Source organism: Camelus ferus, chromosome 7 (assembly GCF_009834535.1).
Source record: "Camelus ferus isolate YT-003-E chromosome 7, BCGSAC_Cfer_1.0, whole genome shotgun sequence".
Lineage (NCBI taxonomy): Eukaryota > Metazoa > Chordata > Mammalia > Artiodactyla > Camelidae > Camelus > Camelus ferus.
In genome coordinates this window covers 65005156-65027397 of record NC_045702.1, presented here as the reverse complement: position 1 = coordinate 65027397, position 22242 = coordinate 65005156, and the positions used below count along the sequence as shown (strand labels likewise).

At 35.6% G+C, this 22242-nt stretch overlaps 1 protein-coding gene across 7 annotated transcripts in view; it reads left to right on the top strand.

The window, feature by feature from the left end:
- Positions 1 to 22242, top strand: part of ZNF804B (zinc finger protein 804B) — an 871803-nt gene that overhangs the window by 639374 nt on the left and 210187 nt on the right. The gene's annotated exons all lie outside the window — the stretch shown is intronic.

Sequence of the window (22242 nt, the reverse complement as noted above, 5' to 3'; positions counted from 1 at the left end):
GGAGTGCCTGGCACAATTTAAATGCTCAGTTAAATTTAGTCATATGTATTAGTATTTGTCATTGTATTTCCATCATTTATTTACATGAATTAATCTCATACTGGACTGCATAGTACTTATCAAAGTTGTCATTGTATGTTCAAAAGCTGAGTATGGGCTTGCAATAGAGCTGTTACACTTGTTAAGTGTTTGCTGAACAAATGAATGGCAATGGATAAGATAATAAATACTTCTTTTTTTGGGGGGAAAGCTGATATTAACAGAGGCAATGCTAGTCTAAGATGTAATACACAGTAAAAGAAAAGAAACATACAGACTTTGAAATCACACTGAGTTTCCAGCTGGTTGATCTTGAGCATGTTGCTAAATTTTCCTGATTTTCAAATTGTTCATTTGCAAAATCAAAATAGTGACACTCAACTCATGGATTTGTGATGAGTATACGTATTTTCACTGAACAGGTAAATGTTGGTTTACTACTCTCATCACTAGCTTCAAGCTTCATCACAGAGGTCACTGCTGTCATCCTTATGTCACTTTTTACCTTTCAGTTATTCAACTTAAAATATTAAGGCAAAGCACCTTAGTAGCAGTGATTTTTCTGCTTCCTACAAAGAAACTTTGATCTTCATTTTAATTAGATTCTCCATCCATTAATGTAATTATTTTGAGTGGTAGAAGTTGGAGTGATGAGTGCTGCTTAGGAATTTCAGGTGGTGACAGTGTTAGTCGTACTCTGATGTTTGGCTAAGTAACAGGGGCAGCAGTTCTGTACAGAAAGACGTGGCTCAATTTTGATACAAAAATTTGATGTACAAAGAGACTTATTTTGGGGGAAAAAACTACTAAAAATATCGGGGTTGTGCTTAAGTTACCATCTGCAGGCATTAGTCATGACTGTGTTACAAAAGAGTAAATTCAGTTCTTTGGGGAAAGGAGGTATAGAAGGAAGTCAAACACAGTCTTCTGATGAGATGAGTCAATGTGATCTTATCAGGAAGTAAGATGGTGGTTGAAAAAATCAAAACTTCTGAGTTCTGTTTCGATCAAGATCATCCTCTCTAAAAAGCCGTAGTCCAATAGGAAGCTCAGAGAAAAATAGTTGAGTACTATATAAGACCTCATTACTACATAAGCAGTTTGAATTTTCCTTTTAATTTTTTTTTTAGCATATTTTCAAGGACCAGAGAAAAGTGAACCAGTTCTTGGATTCATAACACTGGTGGAAGAGAATGAGGTTGGGTGTAAGAAGTCATTTTCTCAATCCTGAATCATATTGTTTGATCATACCACATATTTATTTATTAATAGACACTGTGGTTGTTTATGGCAAAAAAAGCAAAATGGAAAATAAGTAGACCCACGAACACTTCTTTCAGCCTCATGATTTATTGCATTGTTCTCATTTTTCTGCTTCTTCCTTACTTACCAGCCTTGTGTCCTATGATTCTAATCTTAAATATCCTACCTCATTTGGTCCAGCCTCATTTCTCAATTGAATTTTTTAAGAAGTGGTTTTCATTTCCTTTGGTTTGTTTTTTAAATTATTTGCCACAATATATAAAAAAGAGCATTCTATCAAAAGTCAGTTCTGTCACTCCTGTTCATTTGCTCCCTTGGTTGCCCAGGTTCACTGAATATTTAAAGCCCTTAATAAGGGTTCTGACCTTGACCCTCACTCCAGTCTTACTGACTTGGGTTTCTTTCTCTGACATTATGCTACAGTTATTGTTGCAGTTGTTACATGTATGTTCCTTTTGTATAGATTCTTGCTAACGTTCTTTTGTATAGACTGTGAGCCTTCCCTAGCATGACTTCCTTTACCAGTCATCACTTGTCAAATGTTGGTTCCTCCTTTAAAACCCCACTCAGTTATTCTTCCACTGTTAAACTCTCCCTGACTGTGGTGTCTCACCTGGACTCGGCTGCTTACCCCTGTGTCACCATGTACAATATTCTGCTACGGTCGTCTCACTCTCTCTTCCCATCATGGGTTTGTATAACTTCCTTCACCACTAGACCCTGAGCTACTCAAGGGCACAGCACCTTCAGCCTCTTTTCTTTAATTTCTAAAGGACTTGACACAGGGTAGAAGATAAACAACATTTTGTTTAACTTAATTCACATTTTATGTTATACAGATATTGGAGAACTGTATTACCAGTGTAGTAGAAATCAAAACACAGAGAGTGCTTCCTATGTCTTTTCTTTGCTCTGCCATTAAAATTTATAGGATGTAGAGAAGGGGGATATGCTCTATGGGCTTTGGTTTTCCCCATATTTACATAAAGAATTGAATAGATAATAACCAAGTCCCTTTTCAGCAAAAATATAGTGTATTTTAAGTCTATATGGAGATCACTGGAGTAAACTGAATAAACTATTTTTTAATATCCCTTAAAATATCAGCATGGCCTTATTTTTCAAACAGTTTATATCATATCATGCAAATTTCAGATTCCAGAGACTACTCAGTTACTTCTTAGGAAGGACTGTTGAAGGTGAATTTATATCTTTAGGTAAAAGGCAGCCTTTTAAAAATCAGTCTAGTTTGAAGGCTGAGGTACATAAAGGGAATGGGTTTGTCTGGCATAGCTAGATTTCATTTCATATTGGCCAATGCTTTAATATTTCTACACACACACACACACACACACACATATATATATATTTTCCTGATACAACCTATTCAGTGACTTGGAAGCAAATACTGTGTGGTCTCCTTTGTTTGCAAGCTTTCCTTTTTGGAGTATGGATAATATATTAGCTAAGTTTTAGGCTAAGCCATTTTATTTTGAGTTGAAATAAACCTCAAGGTATTAAATGTAATAGGAGTAGCTAATCTTTTGCCACATTTTCAGGAGGCTGTTTTTTCCTTCAATTTTTATATCTTAGTGAGATGAATATTTCAAAGGTCATGATTTTCAATTTTTGTGGCTTCATTTGTGGAAAATGTATGCCCTGAATTTTTTTTTATAAGACAGTCCAGGGACCTGAAGAGTGTGTATGTGTGTGAGAGAGAGAGAGAGAGAGAGAGATGGAGAGAGAGAGAGAGGCGGAGGAGGGGGGTGTGGGAGAAAAGGCATAGAGAGAATAGAAAGAATGTATTAAGCAGAAAAGTTGAGACTCAATAAATATTTAAATACTAAGATTTCTGGGAAATTTTTGACTAGGTTCTAGAGTGAATGTTAAATGTTAAAAACGAATACTTGGGAAATACGAATTTTTCATTTTATATGAGTCAGATAATATAAATTTATTAGCTTTCAAAATATTTTTAAAATTATGAGATCACCCTTTAATAAGGCTGTTTATATTAAGGAGGTGTCATATTCAGAAACATGACAATAGACATAAAGCTGGGTGTTAAAAGCAGTGCAGATACATCCACGCTCAGGGAGAAGACTTGTGAGTTTACAGCCTTTAGGATGTTGGGCAGCCTTTAGGATGAAAGTCAGTTTGAAAACAGGAGGAACATCAGTGAGTGGAAAGTAGATACGAAATTGTTAGAATTCCTCAGCAAGACCCACCTGGGAATGCGGAACCCGTTACTTAATAGAAAATAAAAATGTTTCCTTTTACATTTAAGGTGAAATTTAAACCATGAATCTATAAAACTTCTCTTTGAGTGTTTTTTTTAGTAAAGGAAAAGTTACCATCTTCGATAAAAGACAGTAATTAAAGAGATTGGAAAAGATGACGTAATTAAAGAGACTGGAAAAGAAATATCAATCCAAAAACTGGTTAGGGTTTGGCTTAAGAATATAACTAGGATAGAGAACAAACTTACGGTTACCAGGGGATAAAGGGAGTGGGAAGGAATAAATTAGGAATTCAAAACTTGCACCTCTTGGGGAGTGATGGAAATGTTAGCTGTCATGATTGTGGCAGAGGTTTCATTGATGTATATACATCTATCAAAATTCATCAAATTGTACATCTGAAATATGTGTAGTTTACTGTACAGGGATCATATTATAATAAAAGTGTTAAAATATAACTAGGAAAGAATGAGAAGTATATTAATAAATGAGTAAGAGGTCCTTGGTTTTGAACCTTTACATTTTGTAATCATAACATGTATAAGATTAACCAGTAGCTAGTGAAGGAATTAATTATGAACATCAATGACTACATCAGTTTTAATTTTATTATTAGTATAACATCAGCATTTAAAAGTATATGTTTCATTATTCTTTTTTAAACAGGTGTAAAACGTTTTAAAATATGTTAAAGTAAATAATTTTTGAAGTAGAATTGATGCCTTCCTACATATTCATATCTGTGGTATTATTTGACATTGAATCCTAGCTAAATAATTTCAAAATTATTTTATGTTAAATCCACTCAATAAGCATTTATTGAGTACTACATGCATTAGATCTTGTGGAGATGGGAAATAACAGATTAATAAAACACATTCTCTGCCCTATAATCAAATGGGAAAGGTTTTTAGAAAAAAAAAAAAAAACCCATATCAGATCACATCCACTAAACCCAATGTGGCATCCTTGAATACAGCTTTTCTTCTAATTTCAATATAATTAATTAGAAAAATGAGATTTAAAAGTTCCTGCATAATTTATTGATTATTTAACCGTCTACATATGGAATTCTCATTACATATGGTATTCTGAGCTCAGTTTATCACTGTCTAAATTTTCTATTGAAGAAGCTGTTGGAACTGAATCTCTACATTTGTACATTGTACATACACACATATCACAATAGACAGTTACATTTGGGGGATGAGATTATATGTGCATAAGCATTCTGGAGAAATATGATGGTGAAAGCAGTATTTTAAAAGATAGCATTTTTTAAAAGTGGTTTAAACCAGGTATCACTTATTTTTTTACTACACAGTCTATTTGGAAAAGACCCATCTGCTCAAAAAGAAAGCAAACATGATTACTGTTACAATTATCTATTCAGAGGGGATGTTATGTGAACAGGAATATCACAGGCAATTCAAAAAAAAAAAAAAAACAACTCTTGGTAGGTTCTATCACTAGCAATGAATAGGGTTTAATTTCATTTCATTATAGTTCAAAAGTTTCCCGAGGGTGTAATTCTGATTTCTTGCCTTGGAAGCCAATTGTGTTATTAGAATAACAAGGTGATGTATTTTCTTAATCACCTACATTGGCTTTTTATTTTGATGATAGTGAAGCATTTTTGTGTGTATGTTTCACGTGATGTGGAAAGGTGAGTTGAATGAGACATAAATCTTTGAAAGCCTGGGAGCAAAGTACATGTTCTGGGCAAAGCTCTAAGTGACAAGATTTGATAAGTGTTTCTTATACTCAGGCAATTCTTAATCAATTAACAATTAATTAGGATTCCAGACATTACTTAGCTGGCATGGCCTTATTTTAAAAACATAATAAATAAAAGGTTTGGCATATTCAAAATCTATGAAGATACCAATTCAGGCATACTGGACACATTCAAATATGTATTGTTTTTTTTACTACATTGAACCTATAACCAATGGGAAAAACAGTTCACTGGAAACTTTGCAGTCATTCAAATATATATGATTCATTTGTTATTTATGACTGGAAACTCTTTTCTCTACATTTGTTTGCTGTGGATTGTAAAACTAAACACAGGATTCTAGTTAAAAGCAACAGAACAAAAGATGCAAGATACCTACAATAGCAGTTGAGCACTCAGTGTTAATTCTCAGTTTCCTAGAATTGGGATATAGTTCTTCGACTTCCTGGGCTGACGTATTGACTCATCCACGCAATAGCTGTAGGTGAATTACTGACTTTCTCTATTCCTCTCTAACCCTTAAGCATAAAAAGCGATAATAATAGTACTACATCATGGGGCTGTTGTAAAAATACCATCAATTGCTACAAATAAGATACTTAAAAGAGTGCTGTACACACACCAAATGCTCAGCATAAGTTCAATAAATTTTAGAAATGGATAATAATAATATTAGTATATTGTCTGATAAATGAGAGTATGATCATTCATATGGGGAATTTCTCCCTCCCCTCTCCCAATAACTAAATTCAAAAAGCCTATGCGGCCAGAATAAAGTAAAGGGAAATCAGTTAATATAATGCACTCCTTATTTAAGTGTGACATTCAAAAAAGGCGCATGAATATATTCTATAAAAGTATGTTTCTTTTATGAACCCTTCACAGTAACCAAGACCTTAACATGAATGCATGATGCAGAAAAGTCTTTCTTATGGCAAAGTGCTGAAACAGACTGATGTGAATACCTGATTTCCCAGTGATCTAATACAGGAGTAAACCTTTGAGAACGTGGGGTGCTGAGCATATTATGCCTTTTCCAATGACTAGGAGTCTGAAGGTGCCTGTGTTTGATTGGAGTCATCCAAATTAAATACTGTTAAGAGGCACCATTCCTACTCCTTTTAATGGCTAAATAATATTCCATTGCATGGATAGACCATATTTTGTTTACCCATGCATCCACTGAGGGACGGGGCATGCTACAACATGGAAGAACCTCAAAACATCTGGCTAGGGGAAAGACATTGAGCCCACAATAACTGCTATTGCCTAATTCCATTTATGTGAATGTTTCAGGAAATGCACATTTATTGAGACAAAAAGTAGATTAGTCATTGCATAAAGGATGGGGGGATGGAAATATTGTGAAATTAGATTGTGGTTATGGTTGTGCACTTCTGTAAATATACTGAATATCACTGAATTGTACACTTATAATGGGTGAATTGTATGGTACATATGATAAATCTTCATAAAGCTATTTTAACAAGGGAAAAAAAGAGGCACTATTCTGATTGTTGCCTAGTGTGGGGTCTACTTGCTTAAGTTATCAGACATTAGAGTCAGACTTGGCCTGCTGTTGTGAAGATGTGGAAACCAAAATTGTTTTCTTGCTCTGAGATTTAATCTCCTTTCTTACATCATTGAGTTTCTGGAATGCCTATAGATATAAGGCATATTTTCCTGCAAAATGAGCTTTAAATCTACATAATTACTTGCCACATTACATGGATGAGAAACTTTTAACCTAAAGAAAATTTAAGGACAGATGTTACCAATAAATCATTCTAAACCCCAAAAAAACAGAAAAGAAAAAAATATTTGTGTGAGCCCTATGGACATTTCAGTTGAATTCCTTTTGCATTGGCCAGCAGAATGAATTGACTCCTAAAAGTACCAGTAGGAAGTCCAATAAACTGACCATTTGAGATTATTAGTACAGACTGCCTACATGGTTGAGAAAAACCTCGAAGTAGTATATTTTCAGTGCTGACATTGTTCTAGGATGCCAGATTACTGCTGTGAGTTGTATTTTTACCAGCGTGTAGTAAGTACCGTCACCCTAGAAAAACTGTTGATTGTGCCATTTTTTTTTCGTAAATGAACCAAATCAATTTAACAGATGCATCAAATTATTTAAATATGAATATTTAAATTATGGTGTGTGTGTCTAGAATATAGCAGTGTTATTTCAGACTTTTAAGATTCAGAGCTATTTTTTAAGTAAGCTTTTCCTGCCATTGGAGTCAAAATTTGATAAAAGATCAAAGAAGTCTGAGAAAGAAGTTATACTTTTGCTAGTTCAGCTCAACTAGAGACAGAAGCATGTATTGGTAGAGAGCACAGATTCTGGCCCTGGATTTAGAGAAGGAGCTGGACTTGAATCTCAGTTTTAATAACTACTTGCTGTGTAACTTGCTATATACAGAAACGCCAGGGTATTTCTGAAAGTTCTATTTGAATTTCTCTAACTGAGAAGTTTCATGAGGATTTTTCATAGAGAATATTGGTCAGAGTTGTCTCGCTTTGGATAAAATGTAGGACATACCTACTTGGTATTGATTCAGATAGAATGATTGGCCTTAAAATGTTTACCAAATGAGGTTTCTCATTACTGACACTGAACCAAATTTGGATTCCTAATGATTTCTAAACTTTGTTTTCCTATGTAATAAGATTACAGTCTCTATAAGTCATAGGGGAAAAAAGGTTCCAATGTGAAATGAGCTCTAATTTCAGCTATCATAATTTGAGACGAAATGAGAGCTGATCCTACTCTGAAGGATAGGATAGAAATGTGTTCTACTTCTTGGGTTCTTCATGTCCTCTAAGACTCCCAAGGGAATCAGTGATGACATTGAAATCTAGAGTTTCTGAAGGAGTCTTATCTTTTCCTACTTCATAGGCAAAAATAGCTCAAAACACTTTTTCTCATAGACCAGAATATATGACATTTGTATTGTAGAGATATGAGATGGGAGCAGATTTTTAAAATCTGGCGGAGAGGTAACAAAATACTGTATACAAGGCATTTAATTAGTGATTCAATTTTTTTCTAATACAATATGATAGCATATTCATTTCTATGCTCCATTACATAAAATATGCCTTTTTATTGACTTTTTTGCACAGGAATTGTTTGTGTAAAACTAACAGAGAAATCAAGGATAGCTGTGAAATAAATCAAAGTCAAAATGCTGAAAGAAGAAACTTGAGATATTCCTTTAAAAAAAGATAAAATGATTTCTAGATCAGCTCATGGTTGTGTGACATTCCCCCTGATTAATGCCAGGGTTCTCCCAGGCATACTAATAAGATAAAGAAGGAAAAATTTAATTTCTTGTCATCTTAGATGAGGGTTGTTTTAAAGCTGTGCATGCCCCCCCTTTATCATGTCATCACAAATATTTGTCACCCGAGGCAGAAATTGCTTCAATGTGAATTTTATAGTTATTAAACACAGTAGTGTTTATATCATTGTACATCATCAACCTTCATTGTTTCAAATATGGTAAACTAAAACTAACACCTACTTTTAATTATAAACATCTAATTATTTTTATGTTTAATTAAATAGAATATTTTCTGAGTGAGTTACAGAGTACATTTAGTTATGGACGTGCCTGAAATGATGTCATTGAGAAAGTTAATATAGCATCAGTCATAAAGTGTCATGGTTGATGAGAAATTCACTAAAGCCATTCAAAGGACTTATCTACTAACTTTTGCAAATACAAGGTTTGAAGCCATAAATCTTTATGGGAACACACTGTAACAAGTGTACTGTGGTTTACATTTAAAAGCAGTATGTGTTTTATAGTTAGAAGCAATTAGGACTCACTCTATCTGCTGATCTGGTAAGGGCAAGGGGCTCTCGGAACACGAAAACTACCACATCGAAGAACAGTAAGGATTGTTGTTTAAATTCAGAGCATAAGCCACCCTCCAAAAGGGGTCAGCGACATCCTTTTAATAAGACCAGCTTCACTGAATACGTATTAAGGGATATCAGGAGCTAAAATAAGTTAACAGAAAAGAAAACATGAGAAGAGTGTGGCAGAACTGTATCTACCTGTATCTACCAAGATGTTCTCTCAGTCACCTCAGACTTAGGAAAAACTCATGATCTCACCCTCTCAGCATTTCTCTGCTGGTTATTTCTTCTTTTTCTTACACTTTGTCAGTAAGTGGTCATCTCATGTCCAGTTGTTCAGTTAGAAACCTCAGAGTCACCTTGAAGTCCCCTCTCTCGTAGCTTCTCCCGTATTCAGACAAATCCGGATCTTAAATTTCTCTTGTGTTTTGCTGCCATTATTTCTTCTCTTTTCCTACCTTCCTCTCTGTGACTGTCTTCAGTCCATCCTTTGCACTGTGTCCAGAGAGAACTCTAGAACCACAGCCTCAAATATGTCTCCTTGATCATTTGATTGTTTTCCCATTTCACAGAATTATATCCAAGTTCCTTGGCATCGTGCTTAAGAGTCTTAAAAAGCTTTCTCAAATGTATAGTCTAGCCCTGCTTCCAGTCTCACTCAGACCCTTTCTGACCTTCTTGTCATATTCTCACTATTTGTTGCTTCCAGTTCTTTGTACATCCCAAATGACCTCCCCTCTTTGGCTGCATGGTACTATGTCGATTATTTAAATTACTTCAAATTACACTTCTCATGCATAGCTCTTTTAAAAAAGAGTGAGTTGATATCTTCCTTGTGTATTTTGTAGCTCCCTTTACACAACAGTTTTGTGTTAATTATCCCACTAAATTATGACTTATTAATCAACCTTTCTGATTCTCCGGTACTCAAACAAAATAAGTATCTTATTCAACTTTGTATCTCATAGGTTAACTCAAATTTCGACCCATTTAATACTTATTTATTGATTGAGAAACTAACTGGCAATTGACAGGTCTAGATTGTAATTCTGACTTAATGCTAATTTACTACTGGAATCTAAACAGGGAACTAGATTTTGCTAAGTCTAGGGACTGATGGTGGGATGAGATGAGTGGTTCTTAAATTTTACTAGGTCTTTAATACATTCTGAAACTGGTGCACATAGAGAGCATAACCTATATTGTATTAGCCCATATTGAGGGCAGTGACTATTAAACAATTTTTCCACAACGTTTGCATGTCCTTTTGTTTAATCCCATTTCCTTTCATTTTAAGTGACTGAGAATGATTGAGATCAAAGTCTGATGGGGATGTCAACATATAGCCCACAGCTGACACCATACTCAAATGGTGAAAGTTGAAAAACAGGGTTTTGATGGGTTTAATAAAGGCTCCTCCCTTGTGATTGTTTGAAACAGTGTCTAGACAGGTGGATGGTATGGATGGGTAGCCAGCTAAATGCGTTGCCCTAAAGCATTCAGGCTTGTTAGAATCATGAAATTATTGTTATTGCGAAAGGTCTAGATAGTATGTTTCAGATCTTGGAAATTTCTGTTTGGATTTTCTATTTTGAACAATTTTGAAAAAAGGATCTGGGAAGTTTGAGTTAATTTGAGATAGCTCGCATCGTTCCTGGTTCCCCAGTGTTAGATACAGTCTCCTACTTGCTGTTTTTCAGTCCCCATAGAGAGTGATTCTAATGCTAATATACCCATAAGATAGAATATGTAATTCATTAGATCACTGATCTAGTCAAATGAAATTTATTTCTTATAACCTTCAAATGAAAATTATTTCTTATAATTCTTCATTTTCTTTAATAGCTTCATATATTTAGACATAGCCATATATTCTTGAGGCTGTACCTTGAATAACTTAATGAACTTACCTTTTTTCATTTGCCTGAAGTTATCTGTTTTCTGACTACTCTTAGGGCAGGTAATTTTTCCAGATGATTGAACTTATCCTTTGTTTCAGGACTTAAACTTATGTTAAATTCTTGTGGTTAACTCCAAGTTTTGAATTGGACCTCACATTACTCCACTCCTTTGTGGAGAAGGCATCAGTATCCTCAGATAATTCCATAACACCAGTTAACACTGTCATTGTAAGATTTCATGTCTTGGAGCTTATGATGTATTGGAAGTGATGTTGACTATTGGGAGATTTAGACAATCAAGTACCATTAAGCAAAGGCAAATCTCAGTCATGCAGAAACAAAGTTGTCTTATTTAAAAAATGTGGAAAGTATAGCATAGGCTATCACAATAGATCTGAATTCAGATCCTGGCAGTGATATTTACTGGTTGTGTGATTTTAAATGTTACTTAATATCTCCAAACTCAGATTTCCTCCACTTACTCATAGGGAAAATAACAATTGTCTGGCAGGTTTACTGTAAATATGAGAGAGAACGTATATTAAAAGACTAAGAATAATGACTGGCACTTGTTACATATTATTATGATGATGACTTTTCAGTAAGTGATAATATATTATAATTTAAAAATAAGTCCTTAATTCAATCATGGTAAGAAGGTGACTTAATTAGAGTATAATCTTGCTACTAGGTTGAAAGATGGTTATGAAATAAGATGAGAAATTGTGTAATGCAAAGATGATAGCAATAGAAAATTCTAAGTTTTTTATCACAAAAATTTCCTTTACTTAAATGGTTATAGTACCTGTCTCACCCTTCCCCAAGTACTGTTCTTAATAATTTCTTTTCTTTGCATTAGCTGGTAGTTTTATTTGACCTCTTCTTGTAGGTTTTATGAGATAAATCAAAACCAGATTCAAGGTAGAATAAGGAATTATTCAAGGTAGAATTCCTTTTAGAGAAAACAGAGTATGGTCTTAAATAAGGAATCTGTATGACAAATTGTCTTGCCCTTTGCTTCAGTTTCAGGGTCATGCTTCTGTGTAAAACACTTGCTGACAATATAGAAACATATTTTTAGTTTATCAGTAAATAGCCAAACATATTTATCATCAGATTTCCCAAGTGCCTCCTCTTTCGATTGTGAAAACTAATGTCCATCATCCTCCTATCATTAATAACCATGTGTTGTAAGCATTTACTAATTACCTAGCTGCATTCTGGGATTCCTTGAGGTACCCTATATACAATAGGAATGGGAGATTACTTTGGTTAGTACAGTCAATGAGCAGGCTATGTGGGAAGCAGTAAGAAGGATCAAGTTTTCTCACCAAAGCCAATGATCCATCAAATGGGGACTGCTTTTTTGTTTCTTATTAGCATGGTCATCACTGTTGGAAGGTGGGGATGACCTCATGGTTCCCTTCAATGATGTGTTCGAGCTGCCCTGTATTGGTTTGCAAGAGCTCACTTAAAATTTTAGGAAATTTGCCACCTGATTTTTAAATATTTGGTAGCTTGAAATTTGCCCTAGTATTGTAGCACATAAATTAAAAAATACTTCTGCTCTTCTATCCCCCAAAGATCTTGTTGTTCAACATTTATTAGCACATCTGGTTCACTTCTGCAGCTTCAATACTCAGTCAAGGTGAATGTCCCTTAACCCCAGATTTAATCACTGTGAGGTAGGGATGCAGACATTAGGAACTGATTGAGAAAATCTGGCTTCTGTTTAATTTAGCTATTACTAAAAAGCAACAAGGACCCAGATGGATATATTTATTATTTACTGTCAAGTTTCAAGTAAAAGAGATTTAAAAATACACTCCAGAATATATACCTCTCTGGATATAACTCCCTTTGAGCAGATGTAAATTTCCCCCTAAATCCAGAAATAAGTATAGGGAGAAATAAATATTATTTTCCAATAATGAGCAGGCTACCACAATTTAGCTGTTCTAGGTTCAAAACGCTGATGCTTCCAATATGAAAGCATATTTTAGAAGATAGGTTAAAGTTTTAGAAAAGTTTTAATGGAGGTTACAAAAAAAAAGATTATTCCTAGTGACTAACGTATGAAATTTTATCCCTTAATGCAGCATCATGAACTTTCTATAAGACTTCCTTTCCATCCCCAGATGAAAGGGGATTATAGTTTATTGCCAAATAAGAAATCATGAAATCAGAGTCTTAAATCAATATTCATGTGGTCTAAAATAATTGCTCCTGTAAAACAAAGTCACACCACTTTCAATCTATAATAAAATTCAAATGGAAAATTGGCAAAATTCCAATGCTTGCTCTATGGTTAATGATTTTACAACTAGTCCCTTATATCATAAGCGCATGAGCCTTGGATTCTTGTCCTGGATGATCTGAGAGTCACTTTATTAATTCATGTGTTCATTAGGACTCATTTAGGATATACTTTATTCTTCTTTGAGATGGTTTAAAGTTTAATAGAGAAAAAAATGCTGATGTTCTAAAGGTGTATGAAACATCTTCATCTACTCCAGCATTACTTATTAAAAGATCTTTGAATAAAATAATTAGTAAATTTTCTTGTTTTTTCAAAACAGTTTATTTTTCATTTAACAAAGCTTGCTTGTTATAACAAGTGAAATTCGGGAGACAATAGAGAAAAGCTAGTAATAACCCCAGTTCCTCTTAATTCTTATCTTCCTGTGCTAAAAATTTTGGGCATTGTGTATTTCATTTCACATCACTTCTCAAAATTCATGAAAATACATACACAAGTGCATATATTCATTATTTTAAGGTTTTACTAAGATGAAAGAACAGCATAAAATTTGCCCTCCAACTTTAGATTTTTACTTTAAAGTATATTATGGGTACCACTTCTGGTTAGTAGATACAGATTATACTCATACTTCTTCCTGGCTACATAATATTCCATGACATAAAGGTGTCAGTCTTTTTCAGTCACCTACTCACAGACTTTCCATGTGTGCAAGCCTCTGTGTGTGTGTGTGTGTGTGTGTGTGTGTGTGTGTGTGTGTGTGTATGCTTTTATTGCAGTAAAAAAACATCCCAGAAAGTTATTGCTATCTGAATTTTGATTTTAATTGATATTGCCAAGTGTCTCTTCGAATATATTGTTTAGTTAAAATCAACTGTCTTTAACACAATCATTCATTCTTTCCATAGCATTAAACCATTTTAAACATTACCAAAAGTTCTGTTGATACAGATCATTAAATTTAGATATAACTATAACAGCTTTAGAATGTTTTATAAAATTGAATAGAATCTGTTTCTTGTGGGAGAATTCTGTAAGAGACATTTTGATCGCAATTTCTATAATGCTAGCTGTCAGAAGGATATTCAATCAAATGAATGAATAAGTGATATCCCTTTTGTCAAAATCACGCCCTTACTGCATTTACCTTATCTTTGTCTTTATAGCAAAAAGTCATACATTCTATTCTGACAGACACTTGGAGTCTTGTTGCTGAACTCAGCAATGTTTCTTGTCAATTTTCCTTTACCTCAGGTGTGCTCATTTCTGTTTAACTCCAGCATCTAGAAATAATATATATTGGCAACTCAAGCTGAATAACAAAGTTGATGTGGGTGGATTCTCTCTTGAGCGACTAATTTTGAGCATCTACAGAAGTAATATTAAGCATAATATTAATATTAAGAGTAAACTAATTTGTGTTGGAACATTCCAACAGGGATCAAAGAAGAATTTTGGATCAGTGTTATTATTTTTGACAGAGGCTTACACCTTGAAGTTTCTGTTTTTTTGTTTTTTGCTGTAATGATTGTTTTTTCTGTTACAACAATCATTCTTTTAATTTCCTTCTTCCTTCCTCACATTTCTTCTCTTCTCTCTCACGTTCTCACTTTTTCTTTCTTTTTTTTTGCTGAATGAAGCAGGTTGAATGTTCTTATTGATTCTGAAAAAAATCCAAAGACCTCTAAAGGGAACCTCTTGTATTGAAGATAGAAATATGAGAATAATATGAGAATCAAAGTAAAAATTGAGGTTCCCACGTAATGCTGGTTACTGGTCTTGTTCTGATGATAGCACTGTTAGAGAAGGAGGAGCACAGGGAACAGATTCTGTGTTGAAGTGTTTTGCTGCTTACTGTTGTCAAGAAGGGTTTGAGGAAAATACACAGTATGTGTCTTCTTTGTAGCAGGGAAAGTAGACATAGGTCGGGGGAGACTACCTCCGATTAAAAACCAGTAGCCCAGGAAACCGTTCCACCTCCGGTCCCAGATGCCTTTTGTGTGGAGCATCTTTGTTGTCATAATACTCAGATAGACAGGACTGAACCAGTGCAGGAAAAGCCTAACACCATCCAAATAGCAGAGAAACAATCAATGAAATACTTTTCTGTAATTGGAATGAGAAGAAACGTTAATTATCTGTAAAAACGAGGTTGGATCTGACCAGACAGGCCTGATTTCCTGACTTCTAAGCAAAGGGCAGTAGGGGAAAGATTAAAGAGAAAGGGAGGCCAGAAACAGGTTGGACAGTCCTAGACAGTGACCAGGGTTCAGAGCGAGGGCCCCAGCTCCTTCAGGGACATGGGGAGAAAATTTATTTTATTTTTAGAAACTATGGATTAATCCAAAATACATACTTCTGGGCACAGAGAAGAATAAATAGAGTTTACAATATCCCTGCCTTCATGAACATCTGGGTTAATAGTAGGGCATTGAGAGGGGGTTGGGGGTGGAGCTAGATGGGCCTGATTACAGGAGAGAGGAGTCAGATGATGAATGGCCACTGAAGGGAGTGTGTCTGTGGAGTGGGCTTGGGGTGGGGGCAAGTGGGGATTTTTTTTTTCAAATGAATGTATGAAATACCGATTTGGTGGTTTGATCCTGTGCTATTAAATTATCAGACTAGTGTGGAGAAAAGGGAATCTTCCTGCACTGTCGGTAGGAATGGTGTGGCCATTATGGAAAAAAGTATGGAAGTTCTTCAGAAAACTAAAAATAAACTTACCAAATGATCTAGCAATACTTCTGGGCATATATCTGGAGGGAACTCTAATTCAAAAAGATACATACAGTGTTCACAGCAGCACTATTTACAGTAGCCAAGACATGGAAACAACCTAAATGTCCATCAACAAAAGTGTCTGGTTAGAAAAGCTGTGGTATATGTACACAATGGAATATTACTCAGCCATAAAAAAAGAATTGGGCTATTTGCAGCAACATAGATGGACCTGGAGAATGTCATTCCAGTTGAAGGAAGCCAGAAAGAGAAAGAAAAATACCATATGATATCACTTACAGGTAGAATCTAAAAAAAGAAAAAAGGCACTAATGAGCTTATCTACAAAACAGAAACAGACTCACAAAGATAATAAACAATCTTACGGTTACCAGGAGGAAACGGAGTAGGAAGGGATAAATTGGGAGTTTGAGATTTGTGAATATTAACTAGTATATATAAAATAGATAAACAATAAGGTCCTATTATATAGCACAGGGAACTATATTCAATATCTTGTAGTATCCTACAATGAAAAAAATAATGAAAATGAATATATGTATGTACATATATGACTGAAACATTATTCTGTACACCAGAAATAATTGACACATTGTAAACTGACTATACTTCAATAAAATAAAATAAAATAAAATAAAATAAAATAAAATAAAATAAAATAAAATATCAGACTGAAGAGTCTTGATTCCCTCCTCAGACTGAGGAGTTTAGTGCCTGATCTGAGAGAAAGCTCTGCTTGCAGGACTAGGCCGAGGCATCCTAAATTCAAATGTAAAGAAATACAGAGGTGGGTAGAAAAGTTCATTGTTATGAAAACTAATCTCAATGATGACCTAAACTAAGTGTGGAAGTGAAGGGAGAAACTGAGGCATTTATCATTACTCTGTCCCAGGAAAGAACTGTTGCAGGGTTTCTGGGGGGAGGTCAATTTTCAGGCTTAGTAACATTAAAACAGCATTAATATAGCATCCTATTTCACTGACTTGATTATGTTTTTCAGGATGCTTACTTGCCCTTATAGTTGGTAGTAGGATGGTTTCCTTATATCTATTAGAAAGCAACCTTTTTATTAAAGATCTGCAAATAAAATGTGTTGAAATATGAGGACATTTTGAAACTGCTGAGGTATGGTAGAGGTTAATGATTTCAGTTATATCTTAATAATTACTGTCACTGGATTTCTACCTTTATAGCTTTTTAATTGTTTAAAGATCATAAACCAGAAAATTTAGCACAAGCTTGAGAAAGATCCTTTATGGTATAACATAATTTTCTATTGATACTATCACTATAAAATGATTCACCAAAAAAAAGTGTCTTAATGGATTTTACTTTCCACACATCTGATTAGTATTTTTACAATATATGGTGCACTCTGTAGCTTGCTACAACATTCCTGCTAAATAAACATTCTGCTTTTATTGAAAACAAACATTTTAAAGTTTTAACATTTACCCAGCTTAGCATGAGGAACAGGGAGGGTCTGACAAGATCAAAGAAAGAGGAAAGTTGTATTCCACCAGGAGAAGATAAAATTATCCCTCAGAATTCTCACCATGAATGGTTCTTTTCAGACCCATTTTCAAATTTTCAGAATAATCTTCTTTCAGCCAAATTCATTTGTCCTACTCAAGTATGTTGAAACAGTACTCATGAACCTCCGTTTGCATGTGTGTGTGTTGGTATCACGGGAAAGGACACATCAGAGAGTGTGAATTTCAGCTTTTCTGTGTTCAGGGATGCATATTTGATAATTCTGAAATGTACATTTCCAAAACAGTTCACGCTCTCACCTGAGACCTGCAATTATTTCTGAGAGGCAGTGCTATTATGGATAAGAGAGGGGACTTTGTCTCTTCTTCTTATTTTTTTTTTTTAATAAGGCAAGGGCAAGGAAGGAAATCAGACATGAGTGGGGAGAAACTAAGATCTATTACATGTAGACTTTGTGTCAGGGTCTGTGTTTGGCTCCATCTCAAATTCTACTTGTCCCCCACCCACCATCGTACCAAATGGTACCACACCTATGGCAGATAAGCCCCACCAGTTCACAGTTGTGTTAACTTTTTCAATAAAGGAAGTCATCTCCTTTCAGTATTGCCCAGGTAACCTTTTTTTTTTTTTTTTTTTCCCTGCACAGCAGACAGAATAGCCTTGCTTCAGAGCAATCTGAACATAACACCTCCTACATAAAAGGGTTCAGTCATCTCCAGAAGCTCTTGAGCTTTGGAACAAGATGGTTTTAGTCATGCCTTAGAGCAGCTGTGTAAGCATGTGTGAGTTTCTTACTTCTATGATTCTGTTCCTTCTCATTAGGTTGCATAATGATCAGAAGGGTTAACATATATGAAATGCTGAGAATAGTGTCACGTAAATGATTCTATTTATCATGAGTGTTATTGCTTCTCCCTGTAGTACCCTCTCTGGGGGTGTCTCACAAACACTTAACTACTACGTGTCATCTTCTGTCTCCTCTCCCCGAGTCTCCTCCTCCTGTCCATACCGAGTGTTGACTATCACCCAAGTCATGAACCTCGGTTTCCTCCAACCGTCCACTTTGTCTAGCTAGTTCCTTGATCCTGTAGCTGTGCCTCCTCTACCTATCACGAACACCATACTCTTCACCCCAGGTGAGTGCCTGGCAGGACTTGTACCATGTCCAGGCTGGACCACCATAGTACCCTCCTGATGAACTCTGCTTCCAATCTGAGGACTCTTCTAGTACATCCTCAGCATTGTTGCTGGAGGGATCTTTCTGGAGTACTGAATAGAAAAATATAATCCATCACCTACGTGGCAGTCCTTCTGGTCTCCATTCTTTGGAGAAGAGCATCTGAACTTCTTGATGTCAGGTACAAGGTACTCATGGTTATTTTTCCAGCAGCCTCTTGCCTTTTGCCCCCCACCTCCTGTAGGATCCTGACACATCCTCACTTTTATCCCTCCCAAACACCCTGGCCTTAAGCAATTTTGAAACGAACACTCATTATTAATTAAATTGTGTTATATCAAGTGATATCAGGCTTCTGGGCTTTTGTCTGTGTTGACCCCCTGCTAGAATGTACTTTCTAGATACTCCTCATCCACCTATTTCCAATTTATCCCTCAGATAATTTAAAGTACTTATCTGTAAAGGAGTCTTATCTGTAAAGGATTCCCTGAGCTCAACCCACCTCCTACCCCCAAAAGTTTGGTGTTCCTCTCTGTGCTCCTTAGAAATCAGTCCCTCAAATCTGGTATTTTTCATAATGTCTTATGATTTCTTGTTTATATGTTGATTTTTGTCTCCACATGACTATGAGCTCCATGAGGACAAGGTTATACCTTACAAATGTTGCTTTCTGGTACCTGGACTAGAGCCTGGAATATATTAGGCACTCAAACAATGCCTGGTGAATTAGTGAATAAAATCATCTGAGATAAGTCAGAGAAGATTGTTAGAGATGATTAAGATGGTGAAAAAAAGATGTCTTCATCTATTATTTCCTGTACAGTGAGCATAATCAAACCAACTCTTAATTTCTCAGATTAACTGAGGTGAGTAGAATTAATAATAATCCAAGTACATACATATATTTTCAAAATTTTAAGGTCTTTTTCTACTTTCTGATATTCTGAGGATTCACTTATGAAACAGAACGTTCAGAAACTTGCTGTAATTAGAAGTTAAAGATGGACTGAGGACAGACTTACTTTGCATCTTTCTTTTGCTGTTATGATTTGATCTTAGGCTATATACTGTAACTTTCTAGATATATCTTCACTTGTAATATAATAGTAAAACTTTATTTCACATGGTTTTTGGGAGAAGATAATCCATTCACAGTACTTGGTACTGTTTTGGACATTAAAATAAGCTCTTTGTTACTATTAACAATGAAGGGGGATTGTTTAACCACAGTGGACATGCATAAATATAGTTAAATAACTTCTTCCTGTTCTCAAGTTATTGAATCTGCAAGTTTCCTAATGAGTTGTGGTAGACATGGGGTTGGACTGGAAGGATGGACTTGTTGCCCCAGATGCAAGGAGCATTGTCAGGGAATAGTCAGCTGTCAGCCCATGAAGGATTGTTTCCATTGTAGAAAACTGCCTCACCCAAAGTCAAGCTCTTCTTGAGCAGACAAAATGTGGTGACAGGTTGAAGTTCAGCCCTTTGGACCCAACTTGGGACAACTGTGAATGGTCATTTAAGGTCCACAGCTCCCCATGGGGTCAGAATTGTCTTTTGTTCAGGCCTGCAGTGCAGCTGTCTCTCTCCTTCCAAATCCTGTTTCCCCTCCTTCCCTAATAAACATCCTGAACACTGAGCTCTCTCTCAGAGTCTGCTTCCAGGAGGACTCAATCTGTGTCAGTGATACACCACTGATGCTCAACTCTCCAGTGAATATATTATTAGCAGATAGTTTATTGAGAGTAATTCACAATGTTAGTAACCCTAAAATAGAATCTTCCTGAGGGCAAAGACTGTTTTATTCATAAGCTATAATCAGCACCTAGAATAGTGTTTAGCTACTCACACATTTTTTCCACAAATTTTGATTTACTGCCTTCTATGTGCCTTGATATTTAGAACGTATTTAGTGAACAAATACACGAATGAATGGATGATTGAGTGAAATATTAAGCTCTTCCTCCACAGATGCAAACAACTTTAGTTCAATCTTTTGAAAACAACGGTAATATTTTAAACTTTTTCATGTCCTCCTCTCTCTCCACAGGAAGCTATTCGCCATTCTTCTCACTCTATAAATCATGGAGTATAGGGTGGTCTACATTTGCTTTCCTGATTGTCCACATTACTCAGTACCAATCTTTCTCCATAATAATTATCCAAATAGTGTGAAACTTCCTCCTGTGAGTGCCAAATGGCGTGATACCTAATAGGTATTTGTTGATTATTTAAGTTATTTAATAGTTATGCTGCCTGACAAGAGGAAGGACCCTGTAGGCAGAACTTGCTGGAGCAGCTGCCATCTAAGACGCACCTCGGTAAATTAACTGCAGGGCGTGTGTTTAGATGAATGAGGTCAGCACAGAGAGTTAGAATTAAATTGTTCAGAGTGGTATTGCCACTGGTGGTCTTTCTTCTTGGCTTTGAAGGCAGCCTGCTGGGACCAGCACTAAGTTTTCATCTTAAATATATATTGAACAAAATGTATGGTTTGAAGGGGCACCATGTTCCCAGCTGGCCAGGGTACTTCTCTGCTTCGACTATCTCCTGGGGCTTAGGGCTTCTTTATGGAAGCATATATGCTTTTTTTTTTCCCTTGTTTTTTTTTTTTTTTTTTCTTTTCCTTTGTTGTTTGTTTGTTTGTTTGTTTGTTTTTCGGTATACAGATGCTACAATGAAGCTTATGCTTCAGAACCAGCAGGGGCTCCCTTTAAAGCCCTGGAATGGGTCCAGCAAAACATGCCTGTATGTGTTAGGTTCCTGTTGCTGCTGTAACTAATGACCACATAGTGAGTTTGAATACTAATTTATCCTTTACAGTTCTGGAGGTCAGAAGTCTAAAACCAGACTGTTGGGAGAGCTGTGTTCCTTCTGGGGACTTCTGGGTAGGGAATCTGTGTCTTCGCTTTTTCTAACTTCTGGGGGTTGCCTGTGTTCCTTGGCTCTTGGCCCCTTCCTCTCATCATTCTAACCTTTCACTTTCATCCTTAGTCTGCATTCTGTTCCTCTGATCTTCTGCCTCTCTTTTATTAAGCCACTTATGACTTCATTGTGTCCACCTCCTGGTAATCCAGGATAATCTGCCCATCTCAAAATGCTTAATTTAATCACATCCACAAATTCTTTTTTGTCATATAATTTGACTGTACAGGTCTGGGGATTAGGAGGTAGCCATGTTGGGCAGCTGTTACTCAACTTACCACAATATCATCATATGTTTGTGTACAATTTGTAGAAGTTAGATATTTCATACACAGTCAGTTAAGATGGCCATCTCTTTTAACTCCTTTTAACTCAAGTCTGGTAGTGTTGGAGTACTTGCAGGCATTTGGGATTCTAACAGGAATTTCTGTTGAGGATACATTTAGTTTGGCTTTAATAGAATGTATTTATAAGGTGTAGCTGGCTTTCAGGTGTGGAAGCGACTTGCAGGAATAGTTCCACTGCCTTTTGTGCCAACTCACCAAACACTGTGCCTTGAAGGTTCTGTGCCAAAGGTCATATTGCAATATGA